We start from the raw sequence: 9,000 nt of genomic DNA on the forward strand, positions 1-9,000 counted from the left end.
AGTGTGTGACAATCACCAAATGACATGGATGCATATATGATGTGTGTGATGGTATGTGGTATAATGTGTATACTATGAAATCTATCTTACTATATTTTATTAGTTTTTGTCATTTTTTTTGGGGGTGTATATATTCTGCTTGATATTTGCTAAGTTTCTGGAATCTTTAAATTTATATCTTGAAGTTAAAAATAGAACTACCCTATGATTCAGCAATCATACTACTGGGTATTTATCCAAAGAACAGAAAAACACTGATTCGAAGGGATACACGCACTCCTATGTTTATAGCAGCATTATTTACAATAACCAAGATATGGAAACAGTCCAAGTGTCCATCAATTGATGAATGGATAAAAAAATGTGATATATGCATACATATATGCATATATATATATACACAATGGAATATTATTCAGCCATAAAAAGATTGAAATTTTGCCATTTGCAATGACATGTATGGAGCTAGAGTATAATGCTAAGCAAAATAAATCAATCAGAGAAAGACAAATACCATATGACTTCACTCATATGTGCAATTTAAGAAACAAAGCAAACAAGCAAAGGGAAAAAGAGAGAGAGAAAGAGACAAATTGAGAAACAGACTCTTAACTATAGAGAACAAATTGATGGTTACTAGAAGGGAGGTGGGTGGAGGGATGGATGAAATAGGTGATGGAGATTAAGAAGTGCACTTACGATGAGCACCGGGTGATGTGTGGTTCTTGAATTACTATTATTTGCTCATAAACTGATCTATTGAAGTTTTATTTTACGTATGTAGTTTTTACTTCTAGAATCTCCATTTGGTACTTTTTTATAGTTTCTATTTCTCTGCTGAGATTTATTACATTTGTTCATTCATCATGAGCATATTTTCTGTTATTGAGCATAGTTATAATATCTGCTTTAAAATACTTGTCTGCTAACTCTAAAATCTGGGTCATCTCAGGGTTTTTTTCCATTGGTTGTCTTTTTTCTAAATATGGGTCACGCTTTTATGTTTCTTATAATCTAGGAGTTTTTGATTACATCCTGGACTTTATGAATGATATGTTTTAGAGATGCTGGGATTCTCTTATATTCCTCAGAAGGGTGTTCACTTTTGGTTTTAGCTGGCAATAGACTTGGCTAAATTCACACTCCTAGCTCTGTCTCTCCTGTAATGGGTAACAGCTAAAATACCTATTTGGTTCTTTTTAGTCCTAACTGGGCTGCTTACAGTTTGCCCTGAGTGTGTATAGTGCAGGGTTCACCAGAAATTTGGGTAGAGTTTATGCACAGCATTTGGAGCACTTCCTCTCTTGCTCTCTTCATTTTGGGATTTACCACTCACTTTCCAGCTGCTGTGGTCACCTGCACCCTGTTCTCTCATTCTTTACATCAGAAAGACAGTTGGATTCTATCAGAGTTCTAGATACCCAGCACTGAGCCAAACTGGGCCCTGTCCTGGGACAAAAGGCTATAAGACATGGGAGCTCACTGAGTGCTGATCCCTTCTTTGTGTGAATTCTTTCCCGTATCCAGATCCTCCCTGCTTTGGCTTGTTCTTCAGTATTTTTAGGTAAAATTTTTTTTTATTTTGTCCAGAGGGTATAATTGTTAATCTGCAGGAAGATGGTCCAATAAGAGTTCCTCAGCTATTACCAGAAAGGGAATTCTCGATTTAGGAAATGTAACTATGCCAAGGTTTAGGGTTAGTTGATTTAAGCATATTTATATCTATCTATCTATCTATCTATCTATCTATCTATCTATCTATCTATCTATCATCTATGCTGAGTGTTGTAGTATGCTATAATTTAAGGATGATGCAAGGTACTTTAACTCACCCCTTTAAAGTTTATTTTTAGAGTAATGCAAAGTGATGAAAAGAGAAGTTTGTCTTAAATATATGACTTAAGTATGCTGTTTATTTGTGTCTGGGTATAGGTGTGTTCTCCAAAATGGTAGTCATGCTACATGTAGCTACTTAAATTTAAAATAAAGTAAAATTGGAGTGCCTGGTGATTTAGTTGATTGACTCTTGATCTCAGCTCAGATCTTGATCTCAGGGTCATGAATTCAGGCCACGCATTGGGCTCCACACTGGCCATGGAGCCTACTTAAAAAAAAAAAAAAGATAAAGTAAAATAAAAATTTAGTTCCTCACTTATACTACCCACATTCTAATTACTCAATAGCTACATCTGGCTAGAGGCTACTGTCTTGGATACAGAAGAATGGTATATTTCCATGATCAGGGAAAGTTCTACTGGACAACACTGTTCAACAGAATGCTTCTCTGTCAAGCAGACAAGTATACTTAATTGGAAATTGCATGTGTTCAGTCGGTCATCTGAAATCCACAGGGATAGAGGAGCCTGGGTGGCTCAGTTGGTTAAGCATCCAACTCTTGATTTCAGCTCGGGTCATGATCTCAGCATCGTGAGATCAAACCCTGAGTTGGGCTCTGTGCTGAGTGTGGAGCCTGCTTAAGATTCTCTCTCTCCCTCTCAAAAAAAAAAAGAAAAAAAAGGAAAGAAAGAAAGAAAGAAAGAAAGAAAGAAAGAAAGAAAGAAAGAAAGGAAAAGTGAAATCCACAGGTACAGAATCCATTACCCACTAGAGCCATACCTCAGTGGACACCGATGTTCACTCTTTTGTCACATTGGCTATTTTTTCCCTTTGTGGATTGACACACTACATACATCACTCCTTTGTTCCTGTGAAATATCTCTGTGGTCTTAAAAGCAGTAGTAGTTTCAAAGATTTATTTTTATTGAAGACTTAACTATGTTCTAGGCACTGTGCTCTGCACTTCATCTGCATTAGCTTGTGTAATCATTACAACAACTATATGTCATAGATGCTATTAGTATCTCCATCTTCTCAGTGGGGAAGCCAAGACAGAGAGTTAGGTAACTTTCTCACAGTCCTGTAATAGGTGAGGAGTGAAGCCAGGATTTAACTGTGGAAGAATAAGGGAAGTGGAAGAATATTTGATATTTTGATATTCCCTGTGGGAAACTTCAAATTAAAACTTGAAGACAACACTGCTTTACTTTCATGAAAAGAAGTACAGCAGAAAAGAATTACACAGAAATTAGTCACATCTTTTTAGACTCTTATCAAAAACTTGTTATGTATCATGCCTTAGTCAGTTATATAAATTCCTCATCTAGGAGTGTTTGTGGAAAAATATTTATACTGCCTTCCCTTTCACCTCTCTCTGATGCCAAACTTCCTTTCAAATTACCAGCTTTGAAATCACAGTACATTTTTCTGATTCTGACCCATATCACTCTCCATACCCAGGGCCCTCATCCTATTTTACACTCCTGTAACAGTATAATTTTTTGTTTGTTTTTAATTTTCTATTTAAAGATGAGTTACATTTTAATACCTCATATTAAATGTGCATTTCCATGTTTTAAACTTCTTTATTCTACATAAAAGAATTCCTTTGCTAAATGAATTTATTTTCATTCGGAAGGTTTCATCTTTTTAATTAGTATGTATTGATTGTACTTTTTCCCTGATTGCTTTTCCACCATTACCCTTTTTTGTACTCCTTAACATTATATTAGAAATGTTTCAATGGTTTTGAACTCTTAAATTTAACAATGAGGTAAAAGTTTCCTTTTCTAAGGAAGTGACCCATCCAAGAGAGGAAGCACTGTGGTCACAGTGCTGAAGCTGGAGCCCAGAACTGCTTTCTTGCTCTGTTTGTTATTTCTCAACTACTCTACCGCTTCTTGCTACCAGAAAATGTGACTTGGTGGTACCACCAGCTCAGGCCTTATCAGCCCTCTTTAGAAACAGAATAGACTGAACTGATTGTCTAAAGCTCCTTTAGATCTATATTTGTTATAAAAGAGTAACATCTGTAAAATATATTTTGCCCAGCAAAGGAAAGCATGACTATTATTATTGTGACATACTGTTTCTTAGATGTGAAGAGAAGAGTACTCTAAGGAGTACTCTAAAGAGTATTTGGTAAAATATAACACCAAAACCACCAAAAAAAACACCCAAAAAATCTGATTATCAAGTAGAACAAAGATTTTACAGTGGTCCTTGGCCTCACATAAATGAAGGGAACTTGTTCTCATCAAAACATTCCTTGCTTATTATATAGCCATCATATAAAAAAGAAAAAACAAAGAAAAAAAGTCTGTAGGGAGATCCAGTAGCTTCAAATTACTTTATTTATTGTATTTAGAGACAAAAACAGGAGATCCCTTATAATTCCATCATGAACCACAAGAACAATAGTTTTAGAAACATATAAATTTCCCCTTTGATATTCAGCTACAAGGAGATCTTTGAAAGAACTTTCCAGCCATACTTATTTTGGAGATGCAGCTGGATTATTACCCACATGTGGCAGAAACAGGAAGGCCTCATTTCCTCAACATTTTCCCACTCTGCTCTTCAAAGGGAGTGTGAAAATATTTTTATAAAAGAATGGGATTCCCTGGGTTTCCTAATAGTTGAAATTAGCTGCTCTTCATTAAAGTGTTACATTTGTCCCTCTGGGTGGAGCACCTGTGTTTTGGTAACTCATTTTTTTAAAATTCAAAGACATTATGATTACTTGATGAATATGCATAATTGCTGTAGATTTTTGTGAGTCTCATAGCAGATCAATGTATTACCCATTAAAAGAATCAAGGGAAACTCTACCTTAAACAGAAAATTGGAAAAATCAATCACTACTCTATTTAGAAATGAATTTCTCCATTATGGTAGCATATCTAATTTAGGGTGATTTATGATTTACTTCTTTTTCTTTTACTTCTTTGAATTTTAACTTTGTCAATAATAAATATTTGTTGTATGATAAAGGAGGAGAAAGAACAAGAAAATGAAGCATTTACCTATTCTATTTTACTCATGAGACAAAGAAGGCCAGATTTAACAACCTAAAGGACTTTAGTTGAATCTTCAGCATATCATTCTCTCTGATAGATGTATTTCACCATTGTTATACCATCTAGATAAGTGTTGTTCAACAGAACTTTGTGGTGATGGAGACATTCTGTGTCTGTGCTGCGCAGTACTCTAGCCACATGTGGCTGGTGGCTACTGAGCACTTACAATATAGCTATTGTGACTGAGGAACTAAATCTTTAGTATAGCCAGGTATGGCTAACGGCTTTCATATTGGACAGTTCAGACTTAGATATATCCAAAATAAAAATCAGTCTTAGGCATCTAAAAAGTATTGTAGCACTGTTTGTGATTACACAAACCTGCATTTATTTATACATAGTTGTTTGGATGTTTATTTTCTCTATAAATGATTATATGTGTCTATAAAATGGAAGTCCATATTTATTAAAAGTAAACTAGAATCATGTTGTAAAACTATTAGTTATAGGAGAAAGTAGGAATAATACAGGTGGGGCACCTGGCTGCTCAGTTGGTAGAGCATGTGACTCTTAATCTCAGGGTTGTGAGTTCAAGCCCACATTGGAGGTGGAGTTTATGTTAAAAAAAAAAAAAGAATAATGTGGGTCAGAATTAAAAGTAAATACTACAACAATCTTCAAAATCTTTAAGAGAGTCACAGCCATTGTCCTTGATTCTAACAATTCAGAAAAGCTCAGGTATATGTTAAAACATGTTAGAACCTCAACAACTCTAGTAGTAGGGGAAGGAAATAAGCTAGGAGTAAGTGGGACAGAGATTGGTGAAACTTTCATCTGTGGGACCTGACCGTGCATGAATAGTGAGAGATGTACAGCAAGAATGACCTTGATTTTAATGGGGGTCACTATGGAAGGAGGTATATGTAAGTGTAAGCTAGTATCATTAAAATAATTAGGTCTTTGAATTTATGAATAGGGAACCTTTAGTCATATTCTTGCTTCTGGTAGGTGCAGTGGGTTTTTGTAAGCCATAAGATGAAGAATCAGAGAGAGATAGGCGTGAACATTGGGGAATGCCTCAAGACTTGAGGAGTAGACTAGGCTATGAATAGAGTTCGTGCTACTCCCAAGGGCAGTGGACAATGTGCCAGGACATATTTTGACATATTTGACCAGTAGAATGGTTTGCATTTTTTGGTGTTGAGAGGAGGGGGGATGGTTGTGATGGAAAGAGAAACAGCAGTCCAAATTGGTAATTGCTACCCTATTAATAATTTTTTTTAAAAAGTAAGTTTCATGAAGAAAGAGACTATATTTGTTTAACTCCCATATGTCCAATACCTGATGCAGAGCCTTGCATGTTGTTGGTACTCTACAAATGTTCATTAGATGAATAAATAAAAAGGCTTTTTAAAAGAAGTTGGATCTCACAGAGAGGATGGCCTCCTGCATTGGTCTGGATGTTGGACTAGATGACCTTTAACATATTCCAATTCTGAGATGACATGATTTCATGACTTGATATTGGTTCCAGCCAAAACTTCTGGATATGAAGCTAATGTAATTTCTTAGGATCTAAGCATTATTTGCTATAACAACATAGGTATTGTTTGATCTTTTAAAAATTAACATAAACATGTTAGTTGACTTTAATAAAGCATCGTGTTTTCAGGATCAAAGTGAATCAACAGATTTTGGTGTTATGAAGTTCAGTGTTTTACTCTATTATTTTCAAAACCCTCTAAGAAATGACTGAGGTATTCATAACTGATCTGGATCAGCTGAAAGAAAATTAGTAAGGTAAAATTTCTTTGGAATACATTTCATCCTCTTTAACACTTCTTTTATTCCTTTATCCACTCTTGTATGTCAGGAAGCACCCAATGCTCTCACTTTTCCTCATCCACCTAGTTTGACAAATCTCTTCCAAAGCTCCTATCATGTCAGATCTAAACTTGTTAGCATTGATTACACAGCCCTCCAGGGTCTGACTTTGCCTATCTGAAGGTCCATACTGAGGCATCTTGTATTTGATGAATCAGTGTGTTGAGCTGTGTCACATCTCTTTTCCTCTACATGGTACAGTCCCTTTTGTCTTCATTAAGAGCCCTTTATTCCCCTCTGCCTAATACCAATATCTCTGGAAAATTCCATTTTATTCTGGAAGCACACCTTTCTCTCTAATCCTCACTTGTTTTCTTGCCCTCCACCATACCATATATTTTGCTATATGATAGCACTTATCAGTGTCCTGCAGTCTTAAAATTTTCCTGTATGGGACTCCAACTGTACTTGTAGGCTGTGAATAAGTTAAGGGGAGTGAGCATAACTTAGTTATGGAGCTCAGATGGCCACTCCAATGGAAATGCCATGAGGGTAGAGACTCTGTTTTGCTTACTACTGTAACCTACGAGTTTAGAACAATATCCAGCTTACGGCAGTTGTTCAATGAATGTATCTATACATCCAGTATCTTTCATAATAGAGAGACTTAATTATTTGCTGAATGACTGAATGGTTCAGAAGTTCTAGGTTCTGTCCTGGATGTACTAGCACTCCATGCTTGATCTTAAGAGTTAATCTGGTTGTGAAGTTTACACTGAAATTTCCAGGTTCTTCAGGACCAGAAGGACTTTAATAAAGGCTACCTTCTATTGAGGCATTGACAGTGTATTAGATACTGTTCTAAGTATTTTACATGTATTAACTCATTTTTTATTAATTCATTGTTATTAACTTGTAACATTGTGAAACAAGCATTATTATCCCCATTTTACAGATGATGGAAATGAGGCACAGCAAGTCTACATGATTCTCTAAGGTCGCGCAACTAGGAAATACAGAGCTGGGAGTCAGGCAGTCAGTGTGGTTTCAAAATCCCTTCTCTTTATCTCCGTATTACCTGCTTCTTTGTAATGTCTTTATAGTCATTTTCTATATTACCCACTTTTACCCCTGGTGATGCCTTAGTTGTAAGTTGCAGAAAACCCATTTCAAAATGTAGAGGATTTATTGGCTCATGGAACCAAAATGTTCACATTATCTGGGTTATGGTTTGGTTCCCCATGATTCTCACAGCCCTGTATTTCTCGAGATGTCAGCGTCATCCTCAATTAGGTGGAGGAAATGGTAGGGAATTGACTATGGTTGTTCTAGGAGCTATCCTCTAGAGGAAGAGACATTGTCTTCAATTGTTCCCCTGAAGAGAAAACTGTCACAGAACACCTCCAAATACTTCTAGCCTCACAGACAGAAATTAGGTCATATACCCTCCAGTACCAATGGCCAGTGAGTGGATGGGTTTGTGCAGATCAGTGCATGCCTGAACTTCCTGCCTCACCTCTAGATCCAGTGATGAAGTCAGCTTTCCCTGAAGTACGTGAATTTCTTATGGAACATATGAATAAACAAACTGAAGGTGGTTGTGGGGGAGATGGAGGAATGGATAGTAGGCAGGGAACCCCAATTCTTACTACATTCCTCATTTTGAGGATGCTGGCCCTCAGAGATATGGTGACTTATCACAAAGTTGGTTAAAGATCCATTTATTGTTGAGTTATAAATTTCTAAATTACAACAATCTTTTCAGGAAAAATCATGTCTTATTAAAACTCTTCAGGGGAAATAGCATTTATCTCTAAATTTTTACAAAATATGAAATTAAGACTACTAAGAAGTTGGATTTTTTAGTTAAATATGAGAGAAAACAGTTTGAAAATAAAACTGAATGTTATATAATTCTCATTGAATACTTAGTAATATTTATAATTATAAAAACAGTGTATATACTACTATGTAGTAAAATCTGCAACATAGCTTACTAATTTAGATTTGATTTTCAATTTTGCCATGAACCCCTGTGCAAGTAAATATGACCAAAATCTTTCTGAAAAGTAGATGGTTAGGATATATCACAGAATGTCTGCTCATCAGCCCATTGAAATCTCGGTTCTTCCATGTTTCACTGAAATTACATATGCCATGTTTAAAAGTGACCTCAAAGCTAACTCCAATAGACGTGCATTCATATGTTCACTTATTTGATAAGTTCTACAGTTGAGCGCCAAACTCTTGGGGATAGGGTGGTGGGTACTTGTCAGTTATATGTGAATTCTCTGTGGATTCTCAGGATTTCTTTCCTGAG

Source organism: Leptonychotes weddellii, chromosome 12, assembly GCF_054177405.1.
Source record: "Leptonychotes weddellii isolate Sample4059 chromosome 12, ASM5417740v2, whole genome shotgun sequence".
Classification (NCBI taxonomy): domain Eukaryota; kingdom Metazoa; phylum Chordata; class Mammalia; order Carnivora; family Phocidae; genus Leptonychotes; species Leptonychotes weddellii.